Here is a 23040-nt window from a genome sequence, read left to right as displayed (position 1 = left end):
CACCGTTGTGGCCTCTCCCGCCGCAGAGCACAGGCTCCGGACGCGCAGGCTCAGCAGCCATGGCCCACGGGCCCAGCCGCTCCGCGGCACGTGGGATCTTCCCGGACCGGGGCACGAACCCGCGTCCCCTGCGTCGGCAGGAGGACTCTCAACCACTGCGCCACCAGGGAAGCCCCCTAAACAGTTCTTTTTAACACAGCCGTCTTTTAGTACTGGCACCAAAAGGATGTGAAAAGGTACAGACTCAGGCAGACTGACCTGCACTGAACCCGGGGAGGACTCAGTGCTGGTGCTATGTCAGCTGGGTCCTACTTTGGCTCAGGGACAACAGACCACTTCCCCACCCATGAGACCACACTGCTGCCTTTGAGGCTGACGGCGAGGCAGGTCATTATTCTTCCGCAAGCTCAAATGTCAGCCCTGTGGCAGCCAGGACGGAGGGAGAGCTCTGAACTATAAAAGCCACCAACAATTAGAGCTAAAACGGTAAAGGTGGCTCTTGTTCAGAGACTGACAGGGGGTTCCGGGGGAAGCTGGGAAGGATAGAGAGGGATTTTTCGGAAGACCTTTCTACACTCAACGAGTCTTACTGATGGTTCCCTAAAGGCCCAGTGCCAGGGTCACCTTTGCTGGGGGCACCTCCCCTCCACACCCCAGCGGTGTCCGCCCCCGCCTGCACCAGACCATGAACAGCTCTGAGCCAGGCACTGTGTCCTGTTCATAACATAAAGCTAACCTTCCTGGAGAGCTCGTCGTGTGTCAGGCACAGGGCCTCACTCCACCCACACGCTCAGTCCTTGCGGCAACACTGAGTGATAGGCTGTGTAACCGGCTCCATTTTACAGATGAGGACACTGAGGCACCGAGAGCTGAAGTAACCTGGGCAAAGCCACAGAGCTGCTTGGAGCAGAGGCAGGACTCAAACCTGCTGTCCAGCTCCTGAGCACGCGCCTTTGGAGGCCCTGCTAAGCTGGCCACACCAGCAAGTGCGTTCAGACTAAGGTGAGGAAGAACTGGCTGCTCTTGAAACGAACTCAAGCTGGGTGTCACCCTGAAAGTATCTGCAAACACGAAGCTGGGGCCAGCCTGCATGAGTAACTAAGGAGAGTCCCAGCATACCGGCTCAGCCCCATTTCTGTCCCAATAACACCTGCCAGAGGCTCCGATGCCCACGTGCCGGCACACGCGTAACGATAAGGTTTGAACACGGGGAGCCGCTCCTGGGACGCAGTGCAGGCTGAGTCACGCTCTTTGAGGTTCTTCCCATGGCTCTCAGATTCTTTGCTCTGTACCTCGGCTTCCCCAGCCCTCGCAAAGGTTCAACTGGTAAAACAAGCAACAGATACAGGCCCTCAAACGCTGAATTCATAGTGTGGAAACACTACTTCCACCCCATCATCAGTGAACCCCCCGGTTCCCCCCATCTGGCCTGGCCCACCCTGTCACCCCACTGGAAGCTAGGAACCAAAGGGCACTGACGTCACACACCTACAAAGCCTCAGTGAGCTGGCAGGGTGGCTGGGCCTTGCCACTGTTTACACTAGCGGGGAACAATGACTCCAACGCAGACGAATAATTTGAAACAAATGAGAAGCCATGTAAACATTCTCCCCCTCCCCACCCCACACCCTCGCTCCCAAACGATAAAGCCCTAAGATTAAGCAGGAGGGAAGAGGGGGCTGCCCGCGCCGCACCCTTTTTCCACTGTGGCCCAAACACAGGCCTCCCCCAAGTTGGGCAGGAAATCAGTCTCAGAATTCTTTTGGGTAGCCTGCAGTCATCACCACCTTCTCTAGAGACTGGCTGAGGACTGGCCTCATACCCCTCACACCCCTGTGTCCCCAGCCCTCCAAATGGGACCCACGGTGAGGTCTGAATGGTACCAACGGAAGCAGTTGGGTCCTTGAGATGCCTGCCCGCCGGCCTAGGACAGACTGGGTTCCCCTGGAGGCCCGGAGCAGGCCCGGCAGGCACTGTGGGAAACAATTAGCTCCTTGGCAAGCACAGCGCACACTGCTCCTCGGTCCCCACGGACTTGGCACATTCTGTTATACGAGGTGCCCCGTGGCAAGGAGACAGCCTACATCTGGGAGTCGGGCAACCTGAGTTCCGCCCCCGGCCTCTTGGCCCGCCGAGGGTATGCCCAGGCCTCGTCCACAGGAAGGACCCAGACTGTGTCCTCCAGGAAGCCCTCCTGGAGTGCTTGAGATACGCGCGGTCCTCTTCCTTCTCTCCTGGGGAACTGACTGCTCCATGCTCTGCTGGGCCCCTATGCGGGAGCCCCCCACCTCCTACATGAGTATTCACGTTGACTGGTGGGGCTGGCAGCCTCGTCATCATAAATAATAGCCCTCACTGCTGGCCAGGGCCCGGCTGGGGAGCTCAGGCACTGTCTTCATACATCTGCACAACAGCCCCACACAGGGGGCGTTATTCTTATCAAGCCGATTCTCACATGAGAAGCTGAGAGGGGAAGAGACTTGCCAGTGCTCTAGAACTGGTGGAGGGGGATAGGAAGCCCGGGGAGACTGGATCCAAAGCCCTTACTCTACTCTTCCGTGACGTGGCTTCTCTGAGTGAGGATCCTTCGAGCCCAATCGTAGAGGCGAGTGTAAGCTCCCCGGGCATCTGTTCTTACAATCGTCCCCCGGCCCACGTGCTCACGTCTCTAAAACCCAGGGCAAGAGCTCCCTCCTCTCCGAAGTCTTCCTGGTGCCGGGCAGAATTTGCTGACCCCTGGCTCCCAGACCAAGCAGACCCTTGTTCACAACCTTCTTCCTCTGCCCCGGACCTCGGGCTTGGCCATCCTGTCTCTGCTCTGGGCTGTTGTCAGCCCAGAGTCTCCTGCACATCCCTGCACCCAGCAGAGGGTCGGGCTGAGTGGGTGCTCAGGAGTGAGCAGGACACACTGAAGGGCACACGAGTGCTGCACACACCAGTTACAGGGAGCTCTACCGCACAAGGCCAGTCCCCTGGAGCAGGGCGCCGTGGCGGTTCCTTCTGGGCGGGCCGAGGGGCTCATTCAGAGCTCTGCATAGCCTGCCCACTTCTCTGCCCGCCCCACCGACGCCCGCTGTTCTCTGAAACCACCCCCGTCAATCACACGTGCCTTCACGCGCACATGTGCACCTCTCCCTGGGACGCCCTCTCCCTCCTGGTCCAGACAGAAGTTCTTCTTGCCTTTGAAATCCACCGGAAGCACATTTGCTCATTCCCTCCGCAGACACTGAGTACCTGCTATGTGCTCCACTCCCCGAAGTGAATACCACTGGTTAAGCCCCTGCTCAGCGAGCCGCCGGCGGCGTGAGGGACCCAAGCGTGGAGGCGGAGGCTTTGTGGAGGAAGTGATGGGAGCCGAGGCTGGAGAACAAGAAGTGAGAGATGCGGAAGCAAAGTCTCGTGGAAGGTGCAGAGCGGGGCACAGGTGGGGAAGGGCCGCAGCTGCTTGGGCAGGAGAGGAGTTCTGGAAGCTTTGTGGCCTGCACATCCCTCCTCAAGAAGATTCCCCCAGGGCGCTCGCAAAGCCAGCCCTGTCTGGGTCCTCCTGGCCCCCTCCCACCAGTCCTGCTGGCAGAGGGGACAGTCCCTGGGGAAGACAACAAGCCAGAGTGTCACCAACCACCAAGGCCTCGGGTGGAGGCCGAGCCTGTTTCTGATCCACAATCCACGCTCCCTGAGCGAGCTCTGGGTGGGACGGGATGGGTGAGCGCTCCACCGCTGAATCCTGCTGGCAGCTCGTGGTCCTTCGTCATTATTTATGACCACAGCTGAACATTCCCAAAAGGCAGGGAGCTCCTCGGCACAGGGACTTGGCTACAAAGCAGAGAGGAGGCCCCGTGGGTTCTGGGGCAGACTCTAGGAGGCTCCTCTCGGGAAACCCTTTGAACGGGCAGCAGAAGAGATAGACAGAGTGTGGAGAAAGGACCCCAAAGGCTCCAGTGCTGTGAGGGTCTGGCACAGAGCTCATCGTGGGCTGCCTGGTCCAGCCAGGTCACCCTCTGGGAAGGTCCCGGCCTGCAGCCTCCCCGGGATAACGTTCTCCCTCCCACGTCTCCCACAGACCTGTCTTCAGCTGCGTCTGGGACTGCTGGAGCCCCCGCCCTTCTGGGTCGGGGTGCTGGTGGCAGGCCAGGGTGCTGGCAGGGGGAGGAAGCTGAACGGCAGCCAGTCGCTGCCTTGGGGGCCCCAGCTGGTGGCGCTGGGGACACCCTCTGCAATAGATCGTCCCATGTCGTCTGGGGTGAAGACATATGGCCTGGGCTCCTGGGAGGTTGCTCCCCAGCCCGAGGCCCCACGCCGGGTGCACAGTGAGGACACGGAAGGTGGGAGAGAGGGAGGGAGGGGGACAAGGGCGCCCAGGAGGGCCAAAGAGGGGCCTCGCTCTGGCTCTGCCCGCCCCCCTCCCAGCCACCCTGGCCTGAGAAGCCCCCTCCCTCCGGGTGCTTGCCCCACGCCCAAGCAGTCACCAAGCCTGGTGACTCTCCCTCTCCGCCTTGCCCGTCTGTCCTGCCTCTACTCCCAGGGCACAGCTTTGCCTTGGGCCTCAGCTTCTCCCTACAGGCGTCCACACGCTCCTGGATCGCCCGGCCTCTCGTCTCTCCCTTGCAATCCCAGGGCCCACTGGGACGACTCTAGTCGGAACAAGACACAGCACCCCGGCACCAAAGATCAAGTCCAAACAAGGGGTCTGGGGTCAGGTGCCCCCGCCTCACTCTGCCCTGCAAGAGCATAGGTCCGGGCACCGGGGTCGGGAGAGACGGACCTCAGCTGTGGTTTCTGCCCACTTCTGTTCAGTGCCCACCACTCACAGGGAGAAGGCCGCCTCCACTCCCGCCAGCTGCTGAAGGGTCCTATCTGGGATGGGCCCGTGTGTGGGACGGACGCGGCTGTTTTCCAGCAAGAAGGCATCCCAGAGCCGGCACCGACGGGCCGCGGGTCGGCCTGCTTCTGAAAGGCCTCTGCAGGCAGGCCTGTGGTTTGCCCAGGAGGTCTGCTTCTTGGCCCAAGGTGCCGGTGTTTGTTTTTATTAATAGCTGACTGTCTGTCCTATTTTGGACGCAGAATCCAGGTTCGCAGCTATTCATAATAACTAAAAATTAAGTCTGGATACAGCTTTGGCTGCTTTGTGCTTCCCACGAACGCCTCACAATTTGAAACAGAGACTCTATGTTCTGCCTGAACCCCACCCATGTTCTCCTGGCTGCCAAGAGCCTACTGTGTGTCAGGCCCTGTGCCCGGCCCCAGCACCCCAGCTCCCAGCACGGGTCCGGGAACAGAGGCAGAGGCACTGGCCCATCTCAGAAACCAAACTCAACCTCGAGCCCTGAGAACGCCCTCCTGGTCCCCGAGGGCTGAGGCCCCAGCCCTCCCCCTTCTGAGGCTCCTTTCAGAAGGGAGGCTTAGGCAGAAAGTCCTCTTGGCTATCGAGCGGCTCTTGCAAAATTGCATTTGATGGGTTAAGTGTAAATAAATGAGAACCAGATGGATTAGATTCCGGGTAAAATACACATGGGTCTCAGAGCTTTGGGGCCTGGGTTCTCCCAGATCCGGGACGCTCCCCGAGCTGTCAGAGGTGCTGGCACGGCAGGCGGGAGGTGTGACTTGAGTCTCCTGGGACCCGCCTACCTCCTGGTCCAGGCATCAGCTGGCGCCTTCTCTGGGGCTCCTGGCCCCCCAGCAGGTCGGCTGTGTGTGGGAGACACAGGGTCTCCCGTCGTAGCCCTGCTCTGACGCCGAGCCCCTTGGGCTGGGCCTGAGTCCCAGCTCGGCGCTGGGAGATGAGGCACGTGACTGGTGGGGTCAGCTTTCCAGACCAGCAAGCCCACTGCTCACACCCAGACCCAAGGAGCCAGCCCAGGGCGGGCCAGAGCTCTGCTGAGGCTGCTGTGCTGGCCTTCGGGGTCTGGTCACTGCATCCCTCATCTGGGCCTCACCTTCAATCCCAGCTGCTGCCTGCGGTCTCCCAGTGATGGCCGAGCAGCAAGGAACATCTAAGGACCAGGAGTTTGCTGCCGAACTCCAGCTGACGGCCGCTCCACCTTATAATAACCTACGTGGTGTCCCCCTGTGACCACTACCTACGGCTCCTGGCTCTTGGCCCCCAGGTCACGCCAGCTGGGGTACAAGATTCAGTAAGTTACTTGCTGTGTGGCCTTCGGCACGGTGCTTAACCATTCTGGGCCCTGGTTTCCTTCTCTATAAAACAGGGATAACAGTAACTGGAGTTGTTTTGGGAATTAAGAAAATAACGGAGGTAAAGCACTTAGCACAGTGTCTGGCGCACGCAGGCCACCGACACATGTTAACAACTGTTGAACAAAGCCAGCACAAGTGAGTGCTCCAGGGGTCACAGGCGGGAACACCCTCTGGGGGATGGCAAAGTCCCCCCCAAGTTGGAAAACCGACAACAAAGCGCATCCGAAGGGAGCGCTCAGTCTTTTTTTTTTTTTGAATTGAATCGAATCGATTTATTTATACGGCAGGGTCAGTCTTGCCTCGGCCTTCCGGCCTCCCAGCAGAGCAGCCTCAGCTCCCGGAGTTTCTCCCTCCTGACGTAGGCTCTGGCCTGCTCACCGCCGGAGTCGCCCTTCTTGGGGGAACACGCCTGCCAGCTGCTTAACGGTGGAGAGATGGCGATTCAAATCTTCTGCCCACTTTTAAACTGGGTTGTTTGCCTTTTCACTGCTGAGTTGTAAGAGTTCTACATAAGATATATAATTCTCGATACTAGACCCTTGTGGGATCACTTTTTCTGATTTCACGCACAATCCCTCCTTTAAAGGAGCCTTGGGTGGCCCCAGGCCCCAGGAGGTCAGTGCACCTATGGGGGCCACATCCATAAGGCCTGGGCTCCTCTTGGGCTCCGTTCCTGGAAGATGTCACCCCGTCCCATGGCTTTTCCGGCCACTTAACGTGCCAACACTGCCCAAACCTCTAGGCCTGCCTGCTCCACCATCCTCCAGGCTCAGAGATCGGCGCCTGTACTTGGTTGTCCAACAGGCAGGACAAACCGAACACGGCCCATGGCGAACTCCTAACTCCACTTCCCACAACAGAAAACAGAGCAGAACAAAGCACAGCCCGGTCCCACCCTCAGCCTTCTGCATCTCAGCAAGTGGCAGCCCAACCCACAGCTGCTTCAGCCAAAACACCTGCTAGTCACCGGGTACGTCCACGCACGGGTGTCTGCTTTGTGATTGTTTCTCTGTCTCCCCGGAGAATACAGAGTCTTTGAGAACAGGGACATCTTGAGTGTGGCTGTATCTCAGGGTTTTAAACAGCGCACGGGGCACATGATCCGTGTTTGCGGACCGAGTGACTGACTGAGAACTGGCTGGGAGAGGCAGCTCTGGCCCCGAGGCCCTGGCTGCCGGCCCGTCCCATCAGGGATGGGCTGTGTGGCCCTGGAGGGGCTGCCCAGTGAGGCAGCTCTAGATGAGTGACGGGACTGAGTGCCGGCTGGTGGGTCCTCGGGGCGTAGAGCGAGGGCTGGTGGGAGAAGAGCTGTGCTCACATGCCTGCCTGCCTCAGCCTCGCCCAGCAGTGAGCCCCATCGTGGCGGTGGGCACAGCCCCGCCTGTGGGCAGCTCGTGGCGGGATCAGGATGGAGCGGGAACAGGTGCCCTCAAACACTGCCAGCCCGTGAGCTTTGGGGCTCAGTGAGCGAACGGAGCCACGTGGGGCTCCTGGTAAGTCAGCACAGCCCAAAGTGTCTTCCTGCTTTGTGGGTGCTTTCGCCAGTATGAGGACCAAAGTCTTCAGCTGAAGAAAAGCCATTCTGACCGGTAGTGCTTCAGGAGCGGGTGGAGGGGGCGGGGGTTTGGAGACAGTGGAAAGCCCTGCCGAATGACACTTCATTGCCCTTCGTCTATGGCAAGACCAGCTCCTCCTCTAATCTCTCTAGCGTGGGCAGGAGACGAGGCTGCAGGAGACGGAAGGGAACCCCCGGTTCCTGGAGCCCCTGCTCTGTGCAGCCCCTCTCATTACAGTGTCCCATTCGGCCTCAGCCCGGGGCAGGAGCAGCAGGAGCGCCAAGCGGTGAGCGGCCTGGCCTCGGTCACCAGCGTGTGGGTGACGGAGCCAGCATGGGAACTGGACGCTTTTGTCCGCCCGCCCTCGGGCCTCTGACGGCACAGCTGTAAACACGATCCGGGTTGGACATCTATGGGAGGCACTGGAGTTTTTAAAAATTTCTTTTGATGGGGATAAGAATGTAGGACTGGAAAGAGGGAAGGGGACAAAAGCCAACCAACCAACCAAGCCCTGGAACCAAAGCAAGACGCTCTAAGAAAAGAAGGGGAAATGCTCTGACAGGATTCTTAGAGAACATCCTCAGAAATGAAACAGGCCCAGCTGGCTGTGATGACCTCCACGGGCCTGTGGATGGGGCAGGCAGAGGGTACGTCTTTCCCATTGCCTTGGGAAAAATGCCACAGAATCAAGATGGGCCCAGGAGCTCCCCATGCCGCCCCGATGCACACAGGTCCTCTGGCTGGTCCATCACGCCTGACTCTGGCCAGGTCAAATGCCTTGCTTCCAGCACAAATTTCTCACCACTGGTTCTGCCTGGAATTCTGCATACCTTCAAGCATCACATCTTCCCAATGAAACTCAGCATTTCCTTCCACCTTCCAAAGCTGCTGAATATAAAATGCGAGCCTTTCCACTTATCAGGCTACTGTGGGTGCTTCCTGGAGGCCCGTTCCCGTCCTCCTTCCCACCAGCGGCCTCCACTAGTGGCTCTGGGAGCTCTCTGTAAGTGGCAGGGCTCAGCCTGCCATGGCTCCTTCACGTGGCTGTCTGCGAGCCGGCCTGTTCCTTCCCACGCTCAGCAGTCCCTCATTGCCAGGCACTGGGTGGGTCATGCAGCCACAGCAAGACTGCGACATGGTTTTACGCCAATAGGGTTGACACGTTCAAGAAAGTAGCAGGCAGAGGGGCTGGAAGAGGGCAGAGGTGGAGGCTGATGTGGGCACCAGGGAGCTTCGTGGAAAAGGCAGCACCGGGCTTGGCTGAAGCCCCGGAAGGACCGTGTGCCTCCCCATGGCTAGCCCCACCCTACCCCGCCCCTTTCCAGCCCAGGTTGTGGCATGACCTTTCCATAGCATTCCTGCCCTCGAGAACTTAGCATGGGTCCCTATCACTTGTCCAATAAGACTTTTATTATTCCAAAGTTTGAATTTACAAGGAATTTTGAAAAACAGCGGAAAACAAAAGATCAACAAATTTACACTCTAGCTACAACCCCAATCATGAACATATTGTGTTTCGGCCCTTTTTCACAACCTGAGTTTCTTCTAGTGCTAACAAATCACCCTGTACGTGACCGTCCCACCCTTCTTCACTGAAAGCTGAGTTAGTGCCCTTGTCATGCTGGGGCTCAGTCCTGGCCGCCCTTCTCACCCGCCGCTGTCCAGGCCGTAAGGGACCCCCCTCCCACCTCGGTGCGCTGTCTCTCTTCCACCCCATTAGTAAACTCCCCTGTGAGGGACATGTCTGGGTAGCCGTAGCCCTTTTTATTTTAGGGATTTTTCCTCCAGATGGATTCCCAGAAGTGGTATTCCAGGGCAAAGGCCACAAGCTTTTTTACTGCTCATCATTCCCCGTCAGACCCCTGTGACTGCACACGGTTTGCTGACTTCCCCGCCCTAGAGTGTGTCTGCAGTCGTCTCACCTGAAGTCACCTTTCTAATGCCCACGTCTTCCCCGAGAGAACGGGGATTAGCCACGTGTGTGTGCCCATTCATTCACTCACTCAACAAGGCAGGGGATAGGCAGTGGGCATGAGGCCAAGGCCTGCCCTCAGGGAGCCGCCCAACCAGGGGGAGAGAAGTGGTAAGACCGGGTAAGACCAGGGATCGGGAACCAAGCTGAGAGGCAGGGGAGCCTCTGCCTAAACTGCACGAGGACCAGCGCAGGGAGAGGTGTGTCTGGGCGTGGGATGCCTGCCGTGTGTGTGTGTGTGCGCGCGCACGCCTGCACGGGTTTGGTGAAGCTGGAGTAGCACGTAGGGCCCTGGTGGCTGTCGAAGGAGGGGCTAGGAGCCAGGCTTGCATCTGACGTGCCCAAGACGCAGCCAAAGGTGATCCCCTGCCACTCCTACATCTGCAGGTTTAAATCTCCAGATCTCGGGCTCAGAGAGCAATTGGCACGCGTGGCTCTGCTGACAGGCCACCGTCTCCCACACCACTGTCCGCGCCTGAGCCCACTCTCCTACCTGACTGAGCCTTTTCGCCTCTAGGCTTTGCGTCTGCGGTGCCCTGCTGCCCTCACCCCACCTCCGCCCCCACCTGGTGACCTTTCACTTATTGCTGGCAGGGTGAGATGGCCCCCCTCCCCCCCCCCCCCAGTACTTGGTGCAGTGCTCATTACACCAAGGATGCCACTCTGGGAGTACTTCTGCACAGAGCCTAGAACTCCCTGAGAGTGCCAGGCACATCTAAATCATCTCTGGACGCCCTGACCTGGCAGATACAGGCACTCAGGGGGTCAGCTGCTGACCCAGAGGTTACAAATCATTTCTCCCAACCAGACGGCCATAGCAGCAGCAGCAGCTCTCACTCAGCACGCACAGGCCGCCAGGCCCTCCACATCCTGGACTCTGACTCCAGTCCCACACCCCAGCCGTGTGATTACACACCAAGAGGGAAAAAAGTCTCCTGGGGCGGGGGGAAGCGGCGTACAAACATCAATGCACGATCATAACCGTATATAGTCAGCTCTACACACAGGTGGTATCGGACAAGAACACGAGGACGCGAAAGCTGTTGACCTGTTGCGGTGGCGAGCTATTGGCGGGATTGTTTTCTGTCTTTTCTATCGACTTCTCTGAGTGTTTCTGTGCGATTATTACACTTGTGGAAGATGGATAAGTAAACAGACCTTTTCAACTCTGCGTGACGAGCGCCGTGACTCTGGTCGGTCCAAGGGTGGGGGGGTGGTGGGACCCAGTCAGGCTGCCAGGAAGGCCGGGGAAGGGGTGCAGAAGGATGGACTAGAGCGCTCGGGACAGGCAAGGGAAGACGTTCTCCAGGTGGGAGGAAGCAAGAGCGCAGGGGACACGGGTTCGTGCCCCGGTCCGGGAAGATCCCACATGCCGCGGAGCGGCTGGGCCCGTGAGCCACGGTCGCTGAGCCTGCGTGTCCGGAGCCTGTGCTCCGCAACGGGAGAGGCCACAACAGTGAGAGGCCCTCGTACCGCAAAAAAAAAAAAAAAACCAAAAAAAAAAAACCAAACCAAAACAAAGACCCCAGACCAAGCAGCTGGGAGGCTGGCACCATGGCTACCTACTTCCCACACACAAGGAGTGCCAGCCCTCACTGCCGGCTCGTCTATTTCCAGCTGCATGTGGCTGTGATGAGGCAGATCCAGGGAGGGGGCTGGAGCAGGCGAGGCGTGGGGGTGGCGAACGGCCACTATAAACAGCCGGTCGGCGCTGGGAAAGCATGGTCGCTGCGGCATCTGTGCAGAGGCAGCCAGGCCCAGCAAACGTCCAGGGTGATCCCACCACCAGCCAGGGCACAGACTGCTCCAAAGTAAGCAAGGTTACTGGCAGAGGAAGAACCGTACTGGACACGCTGGGACACGCTTATTCGTTGACAATGCCCCTTTTTAGGCACACGGTTCAGTTCTGGTTTGGGGCATATGTTTTGGTGGTGAAGTATTTTTAAAGAGGCTTCACAAGACACTTATCTTCTGTTTATTTCTCTGAGTTCTGACCCGGCCCTTGGCATATGAACTGCAAACAAAGATGAAGGAACGTGTCTGCTCGCCTGGCCTGTCCTCTGCAACTGGGTGTTTTTCTTTGCTGTTTATGGACTTGGCATTCTCTGTCCTGGGACAGAGCAGGACTTCTTCCCCAGGTCACCAAACTGAGACCTATTCAAAGGTGAGGCTGCCACAGGGCGACCGATGGCAGATGTCAACACGGTCCTACCAGTGGGAGGGGCCGCCTCGTATCGTGATGTGGTCTCTGACCTGAACATGCAACTAAAGGGAGAGCAGGAAGGGGAGGCTCCTGACGCCCGCTGGGTGCCTCCCTGCCGCCACACGGACCGATGCCTGCAGCTCCCTCCCAGGAACACCATCACTCCTCTTTTCGGGGTAAGAATGGTGAAGTGCCGGCCCCGAAGCACGGCTAGGAAGGGAGCTGGGAGCCAAGGCTGTCGCGTCTGCTTCCAAGTCCCAGCTCCCCCCTCATCTACAGCAGAGGCTAGAAGGAGCTGGGCCTGGACGTGAGGACAGGGACAGGGGAGTCCTAAGCTCAGCCAGCCACGGGGGGCTGCAGTCACGCGGGCTGCTAAGAGCCCCCCACCGCCCACCCCTGCTACTGCCACGCAGATCTCAGAAGTTTTGAGAGCGCTGAAGCTCTGCCCCCGTGCCGGGCTTGTGCACGCCCCACTGTCAAACCGCGCTCTCCTGGAGAGTCAGAATCCAACCTCCTGCCCGCTTCACCGGCCAACCGCCCATCCCTCCATCACACCAAGCAGCCTACACTGGGCCCAGGAACGCAGGGCTAAGTCACTCTGGAGCAGGGCTCTCCGGGACCTCCCGGGGCAGGAGAGACCCGCCCCCGGTGTCCTGGGACAAGCCAGGAGCTCAGTGCTGAGGCAGAGGGCAGCCTGAGGGGGCTGCAGGCCCCCAGGGGAAGGGTAGGCAACTCAGGGAAAGCTTTCTGGAGGGGCTGATGCCCGAGCTGAGTTGTGACGGGTAGGCGTCAGCCAACGAAAGCATTAATGAAGAGCACGGGGAAGGGTGATTCGGGCAGAAGGAAGAGCAGGTGTAAGGATACGCCACAGCAGGAAAGCGGGGTACCATTTAGGGAAATGCAAGCTGTCTGCCATGCTGGAGATTACAGTTCTGAGAAAGAAGGAGACAGGGACTGCAGCTGGTAGGGGCGAGGAGCTTGGCCATTGTCCCTGAGGACACTCCAGGCCACCAAGTCATCGAATCACAAGATGTTGGAGGGAGGAGGGCTCTGACACAGCAGCCAGGCCAAACAGGGGTTCCAAACACTGCTCCTGGCCCCAGGGGCCTTGCGGAGGTGGGGAGGGGCTCCATGGAGAGCAGGGCTCTCATCCCTGCCAGTCCTGCCTCCCATTTCAGCTAGAGTAATGTGACCACTGTATGACTCTGCTTGAAACAAACGGAAACAAAACCCCATGAAATCTCAAAACCATTGGTCAAATCCCATCCCTTATTTCACAGATGATGGGGAAACTGAGGCACGGAGAGGCAGGGAGTTTCCCAAGGTCCCCTGGCAAGTCCATGGCCCGAAGAGCCTGGTTCCTGGCCCACTGCCCTCTTCCCCCAGCACTCGCCTGCCCCCGCTGCTCTGCCCCACCCCTTCCCCCTGGCCCCCCCGGTCCTGAGCTGGCTGCAGGCATGAGGCTGGAGGAGGCCACTCCACCCCCCAAAACAAAACCTGGGTCTCAATCCATCCACCTCCCTCCCTGCTCCGCGATCTCCCTGGCTCTGTCGTGACTTGGGGAAAGAAGGGAGCCCATTTATAAAGATGCATACTGTTGTCCCGTGTGTTTCTCTTCTTCAAGCCAAAGAATTTCCATCAGATTAACAGTTGTAAAAAGCTGGGAGGAGAAGCAAGTCTGAATCCAACTTGTCCTCGGACAGCAAATCCCTCCAACCAAGCGTGTTTAGACCACCTGAATGTGGGCCAGACTAGGGAAAAGCAGGGACGGGAGGGCGTAAATAGAACAGGAAGAAACCTCTCCAGTTTACCTTGAAAAACACTGGTGTTTATGGAGTAAGTATATGACTGTCTGAAGCTGTTTAGTTTTACATTAAAATGTTCAGCATTTTTTTTTTTCCCAGCAAGAAATGCATTTGAGCTGTTGAAGTATAAAGACAAATAAACAGAGGCAACTCGAGCCTTCGTTAGGGGTTCAAGGGAGCAACACATTGTCTCCAGCTGTCCTCCAGGATGAGAGAGGGCGCCTTCAAAAGGGCTGGAGCGCGGCCCTTTCATCCTGCCGGGGACCAGCCCGGCGGCAGGGAGAGCTGTGACCGCTGCGCCGCCGGAGCATCTGGGCCTCTGCGGTGCTTCCCTCCCACGTGTGCAGCCCGGCCCCTGGGCCCTGCTGCCGCCTCCCAGGCTCCTCTCCTCCTCTCCTCCCTCTGCCTGCTGCCCTGTGGTGTCACCTGCACATCTGATCCTACCAGACAGGGATCATGTTCATTTTGTAGAAAACAAAACTGAGACTGAGAAAGAGGGGTCAAGGGTCCAAGGTCACAAAATGACTATGCGGCAGAGCTGGGATTGGAAGCCCTGATGCCACGTGACCCGTGCCGATGGACGAGCACAGGAGCCAGTGCAGGGGGAAGGAGAAGGTGGTGAGCACCGTGTGGAACACAAGGAACAGTCCCCTGAGCTTCACCCCCAGCTCGGGGACGAGGCTCGCCTCCCTGCCTCTCCGCCAGCTCAGAAAGGACATCCGTTTTCTTTAAAAAGTATTCTGACTTTGCACACCAGGAATGAGTGATACTTAGGTAATTCACATCTGCTGAGCCCTCGTCGTGTGCCAGGTACGTACCTTGCAAAGCTTATCTCATCTGGTCTCTGCGTCACCCCCGTCAAATAAGCACTGCTGTTAGCCACGCCGTACGGACGAGGACACAGAGGCCCACAGACGTGACGTTACCTGCTCACAGTCACACAGTTAAGTGATGGATCCAGGATTCAAAGCTGGGGAGGCCGAGTCCCGATGCTTCCTGAGGGCCGGGACTACTTCATCCATCTCCCGGCTGCGAGCTCCCAGCCCAGGACGTGGCACCGGGCAGGTGCTCGTGGAATCTTATGAAACGAATGAACGTTAAGAGCTCTGGATTTTGACGCTGTTTAGAAGCTCTAGGCTCTCACGTTCTCCCCGAACCCCAGACCTGACGACCCCACTTGTATACCTTTTCCATTCAGATGGCTACTGATTATCTCAAATTGAACTTGGCCAAACAGATTCTCAGCCCACCCCGCTCCCCGTCCCAGAATCTGTCCTACCCCCCAGTCTTCCCCATCTCAGCCGTAGCAGCACAGCTACACAGTAACTCCGAGCAAAAAACTAGCAGTCCAGGGCTTCCCTGGTGGCGCAGTGGTTGAGAGTCCGCCTGCCGATGCAGGGGACACGGGTTCGTGCCCCGGTCCGGGAGGATCCCACGTGCCGTGGAGCAGCTGGACCCATGAGCCGTGGCCACTGAGCCTGCGCGTCCGGAGCCTGTGCTCCGCAACGGGAGAGGCCACAACAGTGAGAGGCCCGCGTACCGCAAAAACAAAGCAAAACAAAACAAACGAACAAAAAACTAGTAGTCCGTCTCGATTCCTCTTTTCCCCTCACTTCTTACATCTAGTCCATCGTCAATTCATTTTGGCCCTGTTTTCAAAACATACATGAATTCCACCGCTTCTCATTACTGCCACCACTGTCACCTGGCCAACCAACATCTCTGACCCAAATCGCCACAGGGGTCTCTGCCTCTTATTCCAGGTAATACATTCTCTACTGAGCAGCCAGAAAGCAAATCTCTTAATTAAAATGTCAATCCCTGGTTAAAATGTCCCGTGGTTTCCCAACTAATTTAGAATAAAATCCCAACTCCCTTCTAGGGTCTACAAGGCTGCACATGACTGGGCCCTGCCTGCTCCCGACCTCGTCTCCAGACCCTCTCCCTCCTGCCAGATCCTCCAGGCACAGTGACCTGTGCCCAAACTCGCGCAGCTTGTCCCCACCTCGGGCCACCGCCTTTGTCCTCCCTTCTGCCTGGAGGGAAGGTCTTCCCTAGATCTTCACAGGGCAGCTTCCTCCTCCTCTCTGAGGCTCCCTCCCCCAAGTGCCCGCCCCCCAAGAACGTGGATGGACCTTTGTAACTGCCTTGACAGGTAGAGCTGGGTGAAAGTGACTTCTGAGACTAGACTGGAAAGCTTCCACGCACTTGCGTCTTATTCTCTTGGGACCCAGCGGCCAGGCCGTGAGGAAGCCCACAGCAGCCCATGTGGAAGGACCAACCGTTAGGCGTCAGCAGAGAAGCCTCCAGATGAGTCCAGCCCCATCAAGTCATCTCTGGCCTCACGTCTTCCCAGCTGAGGCCCCAAACACCGTGCAGCTCAGACAGCCGTCCCTGCTGCGTCCTGTCTGAATCCCCCACCCACGGAATCTGCAAGCAGAGTCAAGGGGTGTTTTATGCCACTAAGTGTGGGGTGGTTTTTATGCAGCAACAGTAACAGGAACGCCACCCTCTCCAACACTGTCATCCTGCCCCCATCACTTCCCACCACCTTATTGTATTATTTTTCACTGGGGTTGACCTGACTGAGCTTACTTTACTGAGTTGTGAGTTTACTTGTGCACTGTCTCCCCCCCTCCCTAGTGCGGGTGCTTGGTTGCTTTCGGTCACCACTCACTGTGTCTTCAGCACTTAAAACCAGGTCTGGCACACAGCAGGTGCTCAGAACAACTTCTTTGAATAAACAAATGGATGAATACTAGGTTGGAGGCTCGTGTCACTGCGGATACAGCCCTTTCTACCTGTCATTTAGAAGCGTGAACATTTCTGTGTTTCTCGCGAGCCTGGGAGCCCTGCGACACGTGCCCCATCTGATTCGCCTGGATCTCTGCTATGTGCCCAGCACAGAAGTGTGGCGAGCTTGAGGATCCTCTTCAGACTCATTCATTCATTCATTCTACAAATGTTTATTATGTGCCTGTGATATGCCAGACGCCACACTAGGTTCAGAGGAGGAAGACGAGATAAACAAGATAGCTTCTGCCTGCAGGAGAAGAAGGGAGGACCCCAGCGCAGAGCCACAGTGCAGGTGTGTGCCACGTGGTCACAGAAGACCCTGGAGCAAAGGGAGATGGAGGTTGGGTCTCGAATGACAAGTAGGACCTCACCAGGTCATGCTGGGGGAGGGGTCTCAGGGAGCAGCCCTGAACAGCAGGGAAGGGTAGGAGGACCGTGTGGATGTAAGGAAGGCCGGGCCAGAGGGTGCAGGTGGGCAAGGATGAGAGGTGAGGAGAGGAGGCTGGCAGCAAGCACCCTGGCCTGAGGGCTTCGTGAGCCGGCGGGCAGAAGAACCGGGTGCTCCCGTGAAAGTGATGGGAGCCACACGAGCGGGTTCGGTCATAACAGGGCTCCGCTTGTTCACACGGGGTGAGACAACGCCCCAAAGAAGCTCAAGGGTGACACAAGGCTCCTGCGTGGGCAGCAAGATCCTGCCTTGGCCTGGGAGGCAGGACAGATCTGGGGGAAGTCTCTGGAGCAGGGGCCGCCCTCACGCCCTCCAGCACGCCACCCACCAGGCTGGCTTGGCAGACGCCAGGGTTTCTCAGTGACTCTCAAACTCAGAGCAGGGCATATCTAACCCCCAGTGAAGGAAGCCCCTCCCTGATCCGGACCAGCCTCCCAGAGCTGGTTCTGTTCCGGGTGCCATGAGGCAAGGGGCGGGCAGTGGCTTACAGGCTTGAACTGGCAAACGCACAGACCTGGGCTCTGGTCCCAGCCCTACCACTTACTGGCTGTGTGACCTCACCCAGGTCACTTTCCCTCTCTGAGCCTCAGTTTCCTCATTTGTAAAGAGGGGATACTAATGGCTTCTGCCTATGGATGCTGTGAGAACTGAACGACAGAACGTGAGCACGACATCCTGGGCGACTCCAGGTGCACGGCAGAGGTGCGGCCGAAGTTCCTCATCTCACCTAAGAGAAGCTGACTACCTAGCACAAGGCCGGGCATACGGTAGGTGCTCCGTAAGTGTTAACGGGAATGTAGCGATCCGGTTAACAAAACAACTGTTCTGTTGAACCTGGCTCCAGATGACTCCTCTTCATCAGGGGAAAAAGTGCTGAGAAGCAAGTCCGAAATTCAGACTGTGGGCAACTTGAGAACCGTATTTTTCAGTAAGTCAAGATAAAGACCGGGGTCGCAGAAAACATCTGGCTAAGTGAACTAATGGCTTTAGGGAGAAAGGAGCCTTGCTTTGTGGAGTCGGGAAAAAATTACCCACTGCTGGTTTTAATTTAAGATGAAAAAAATCTTATTCTATTAGCCTAAATATTGCTCTTATGTCCAATTGCATGGAGTTTGGAATAATATTTTTCAAACAGAACTACTGCTATTTCAAGTAATTACAATGCTAAAAGCAGTCATTTGGGGTTGAGCAAGGATCTCATCATGGTTTCAATTCCCTCTGGTGTCATTTTCTGTTATATTTGAGAAATTCCTCAATAAAGATGTCAAATAGAAACAGGGTTTTACTCCCCAGAGGACAGATTTGGCCACCCTCCAGAACACAGTCCCAGGCAAGCCATCTCCACAAGAAAATAACCTCATTTGCTCAAAAAAAGAGAAAAGGTTCAACTGTGAAAACCCAGGCAAGAAAATAACCCTTCAGCCATCAGCCTCATTCCTCCTAGTTAGCTCAGAATGCTTTTCAGACTGTGCTGACCAGGCTCGGTTCCAGCCACCATCCCGAAGGAATTCAGCGGTGGTTGAGAGCGGAATGTTACAACCGGACGAGACTTTTGACCCAGACTTGGAGACAAAACAACAGGAGACGCAAACAGGCCTAACTGTCCCTGACGGGTGATGGGTTGTGGAGTAGGGCTCAGAGTGACTGACCAGAGACGGTCAGGACCGCACAAAGCAGCGAGAATGCAGAACACAGAACCTTCCAACCACTCAGTCAGCTTCTCACCCCTACCAAACACCCACTGAGGGCAGGCCCTGTGCTGGAAGCTTCATCAGGCAGCGTGAACACAATTCCTACTGAGACGGAGCAGGCAGTTAAATGACCAACAGGTTGTGAGCAACAGGGAATGGTGGGGAGTGCAGCAATCGGGAATGTACACACACCCTCCAAAGGGGGCAGCCGTGGTGCGGCTCCTGCCGGTTGCTGCTGGTTCCACACTGAGACGTGGGCAAGAGGTGCCCCTGCTCTTGGCTCAATGCCTTGAGGGTCCCTGTGCTGCCCTTCCTGTGGCTGCAGCCCTTCCAATACAGTAAGGAGTCCACAGGGGGTCATGGCACCTGGAACACATACCCATCCTTCTAGACCACATTCTGGGTGTTTGAGACCCCCAAATTCCCTGTCCAAATGGCCCAAGCCTGTCTCTTCTCAGAGGGACAAAAAACAGGACCAAGCCAAAGGGAAGATGGTCTGGGGGCAAATGGTCAGAGCTTACACATTCAGGTTAGGGTGTCCTCAGGCTCCCTGTGGTGCAGGATGGAGCCAGGGGTGAGAAGAAGGGGCAGAGAGCAGGCACTGCCCATGCTACCACTTTCTGGCACAAAACCCCAAGGAGTCCTAGGTTTCTAAATTCCAGTCTAGCCTTCCAAGGCATTAGGAACACTTGTCAAGGTACAAAAGATTGAACATATTCTAGTTGGAAGCTTCGTGATGACTTCCACACTTGACCACATGGGATATGCACCCCTGCCCAAGTCCCACAAAGTCAGGGGCCGGGTGACTATGGCCAAGCAGGAACAGTGCTGGAAATATTGATTTTTATGTGACACCCCTTGATTTATAAATGTTGACAAATAATTCAGTCACCACCACCATCGTCACGGTCATATCATCAACACGGCGGGGAGAGACCAAACACGTTTACAGGCTGGAGGAGGGCTGTGGGCTGCCGGCTTGAAACCTCTGCAACACCCAGCACCCGCGGAGAATTTCACATCAGTACGTTCAGCTCTCCAGGTCTACTTTCATATTTAATTGTCACAGTGACACCGAGACAGGCATTTCTGACCCACTCTGCAGTTAGGGGCACTGACACATGGAGAGTCAGTAACTGGTCTCCAACATAGAACTCATGAGTGGTGGTGACAGAATTTGGGTCACATCTTCCAACTGCAAGTCCAGCTTCCTCGTACAGTGTTACTTCTTTCAGCCAGTGTCTATAAGCCTCCATGATCCTGACACTGTGCTGGGTACTTTTTCAGCGTTTCATGGGTAAGGGAGTTGCGGCTCTGAGAGCTTACACGGTCAGGCGGGGCTGGAGCCAGTGGGAGCCAAGGTCTGTCTTCTCTAGAGCCGGAGTTTTGTCTTGAGAAGGAAAAAGCCCAAACATAAGGAGGTCTGTCGGGAAGCGTCTGCCCCAGCTAAAAGCAGAGAAGCAACAGAGAGAGCCTTTTGTCGGCTGCCGTATGTGTGAGTTAGAGCCGTAGGAAGTTGCAATCTGTGCTCGGAGGCGGGGGTGGGTGGAGTCTTACCCAGTTCCTTAAATTGATGAGTGTAAAAAGAATCCACCGTGAAAATCCTGTTGAAACAAAGACCTGCACAGACTCCATTAGTCTGGAGGCGTTGGGTACACCTGCCGTAGCCAAGAACAAGGGTGATGGGCTTCCGTGGTGGTGCAGTGGTTGAGCATCCGCCTGCCGATGCAGGGGACGCGGGTTCATGCCCCGGTCTGGGAGGATCCCACATGCCGCGGAGCGGCTGGGCCCGTGAGCCATGCGTCCGGAGCCTGTGCTCCACAACGGGAGAGGCCACAACAGTGAGAGGTCCGCGTACCGGAAAAAAAAAAAAAAAAAAACAGAACAAGGGTGTTTACAAACAGGTGACCACCCGGGGGCTGCAGACGGCAGGCCGGGCCCCCACGAGGCCTCGGGGGCATCGGACCAGCCCACCGCAATACATCTGGTCTGCAAGCCGATGACCAGCCGGATGCCCATCACGTCTGTGTGCTCGGTGCCAGGCACTCTCAAGATGCTTGCCATCCACGATCCCACTCAGTCCTCGCAAGAGCCGTGCCAGACAGAGGACTGCGAATTCTGTCTTACAGGTGATGAAACTGAGGCCTGGAGGCGAGTATCACCTCCAGGCCAAAGGTCACACAGCTGAAAACTGGCAGAACCAGGATCTGAGCCCAGAACTGGCAGTTCCCAAGGTTCGTCTTCCTGACCACTGGGGATATTGCCTGCTGCTCCACAGAGACCGTCAGCTCTGCTTTCACGGACTAGTCAGTTTCTGGAATGTGCTCTATCATCTGAAAAAAGGGCCGAGCGACTGGTAAAGTTAAATGCTTATGCTCTTGGGAGGATTAAAGGGGAGAAAACTTGAACAGCACTGAACCTGGCGTCCGGCACAATGAACGCTGTACAGCCTCGGTTCTCCGCGATCTCACCAAAGGCTCTGCCTGCCTCGGCAGCCCCACCTCCCGCTCTTCCTCCCAGCACCCCCCCACCCCACCCCCCCCCCCAGCCCAGCCCCAAGGAGCCACCCACAGCATTCCACGCAGGCTCTGCCCTCGACCCAGTAAACTGCTCGCCTACCTTTGGAGATCCTGTTCGATGCAGTCCCCCCGAGGAGTCAGGCCCCACCACCCCCCAACCCCATGCAGGGGTAGCTCTTTGCAGACCCCTCTGGGCTTTAACAGTCCAGACCTCCATTGTGGCACTTATTTAAGGGTGTAATTACATGTTTATGGATCTGTTTCCCATAACAAGCTCATCTGAGATCCAATATGCCTTCAACAGGAACAGGCAGAGGAACTGAAGATGAATACACCACTAAGTCTGGATGTTTCGGAGCACTTGGGATGTCCAGCTTCCCATGCCGCACACCAGAAAGCCAGCTTCCCATGCCACACACCAGAAAGCCAACTTCCCATGCCGCACACCAGAAAGCCAGCTTCCCATGTCACACACCAGAAAGCCAGCTTCCCATGCCACACACCAGAAAGCCAACTTCCCATGCCGCACACCAGAAAGCCAACTTCCCGTGCCGCACACCAGAAAGCCAGCTTCCCATGCCGCACACCAGAAAGCCAGCTTCCCATGCCGCACACCAGAAAGCCAGCTGCTGCAATGGGAGCTTTACTGAGCCCTTCCAGGAAGCACTGCATCAAAAGCCATAAAAAAGTCCAAATGATCCTTTTGACCCAGTAGTTCCAGGAAGACTTGCTAAGGAAACAGTTGGGGAAACAAGAAAAGAAATTTTATGCCCAGAATCACCTCTGGATTCTGACGGTAAAAACAAACGAAATAAGCAAGGAATTTCAACGTCCAACCACGAAAGGGTGGCTGAGTCACCTACAGTAACACTAATGCTTGTCTGTTGACTATTTATACTCGCCAAGGGCCAGCCACTTCACTGCACCATTGTGTCCTCACACACAACCTAGTGAGGCAGACAGCGTGTTACCCCTGTTACAGGAACCGCTCTGAGGACTGAGGGCCCTGGGACGGCCACACTTCTCAGCCGTCACGGCAGGATCGCAATTTCTGCTCACGGCAGCGTTGTGAGACAGCTGCTCTTCACACCCTCCCTTTACCGACAAGTGACTGAGGCTCAGAGATGTCAAGAACGGGTTCACAGCCACACCACACTCCGGCCAAGTCCACGGTCTTACCCTCTAGGCTCCAGCCATCGTTCCCCAGGTCACTCAGCAGCCGGTAGCAGAAGAGGGCTTGGGGGACCGGGGCATCTGCTCTGGGACCACGTGGTTTCTACCAGGAGACATTCTTCCTGCCACAGGCTGCAAACCACCTCTATGATGGCTTGAATTACATCCCTCCAAAGATGGCGAAGTCCTGACTCCCAGTGCCGGTGAAAGTAACCCCTTCCGGAGATAGGTTACTGGCAGATGACCAAGTTAAGATGAGGTCAGTAGGGTACACCCTAATCCAATATGACCGTGTCCTTAGAAAAAGGGGACATTTGGTCACAGAGACAGGCATGCAGAGAGCAAAGACAATGTGAAAACAGAGGGAGAATGTGATCTACAAGCAAAGGAAAGCCTGAGGCTACCAGAAGCTAGGAGAGACGCATGAAACAGGTCCTCCCTCAAAGCCCCCAGAAGGAACCAACGCTGTGGACACCACAACTTCAGATTTTAGCCTCTAGAACCATGACAGGATAAATTTCTGTAGCTTAAGCCCCTCAGTTACAGCAACCCCGGGTTGTTAGTCACTTATCAAACAATGAGGCAACTAGGAAAAGGGTGATAACAGGGGCCAGGTACCTGATCGCAACTACAGTGTAACCACACCTGGCTGCAGAGAGACGCCTGAAGGCAAACACAGCAG

General features: G+C 56.7%; 1 protein-coding gene across 3 annotated transcripts in view; it reads right to left on the bottom strand.

Moving 5' to 3' along the window:
- Positions 1-23040, bottom strand: part of SCUBE1 (signal peptide, CUB domain and EGF like domain containing 1) — a 130328-nt gene that overhangs the window by 84764 nt on the left and 22524 nt on the right. The gene's annotated exons all lie outside the window — the stretch shown is intronic.

Source organism: Phocoena sinus, chromosome 10 (genome assembly GCF_008692025.1).
Source record: "Phocoena sinus isolate mPhoSin1 chromosome 10, mPhoSin1.pri, whole genome shotgun sequence".
In the NCBI taxonomy this organism is placed as follows: domain Eukaryota; kingdom Metazoa; phylum Chordata; class Mammalia; order Artiodactyla; family Phocoenidae; genus Phocoena; species Phocoena sinus.
The sequence above is the reverse complement of the archived record's forward strand: the minus strand, read 5'-3'. Positions and strand labels throughout refer to the sequence as shown.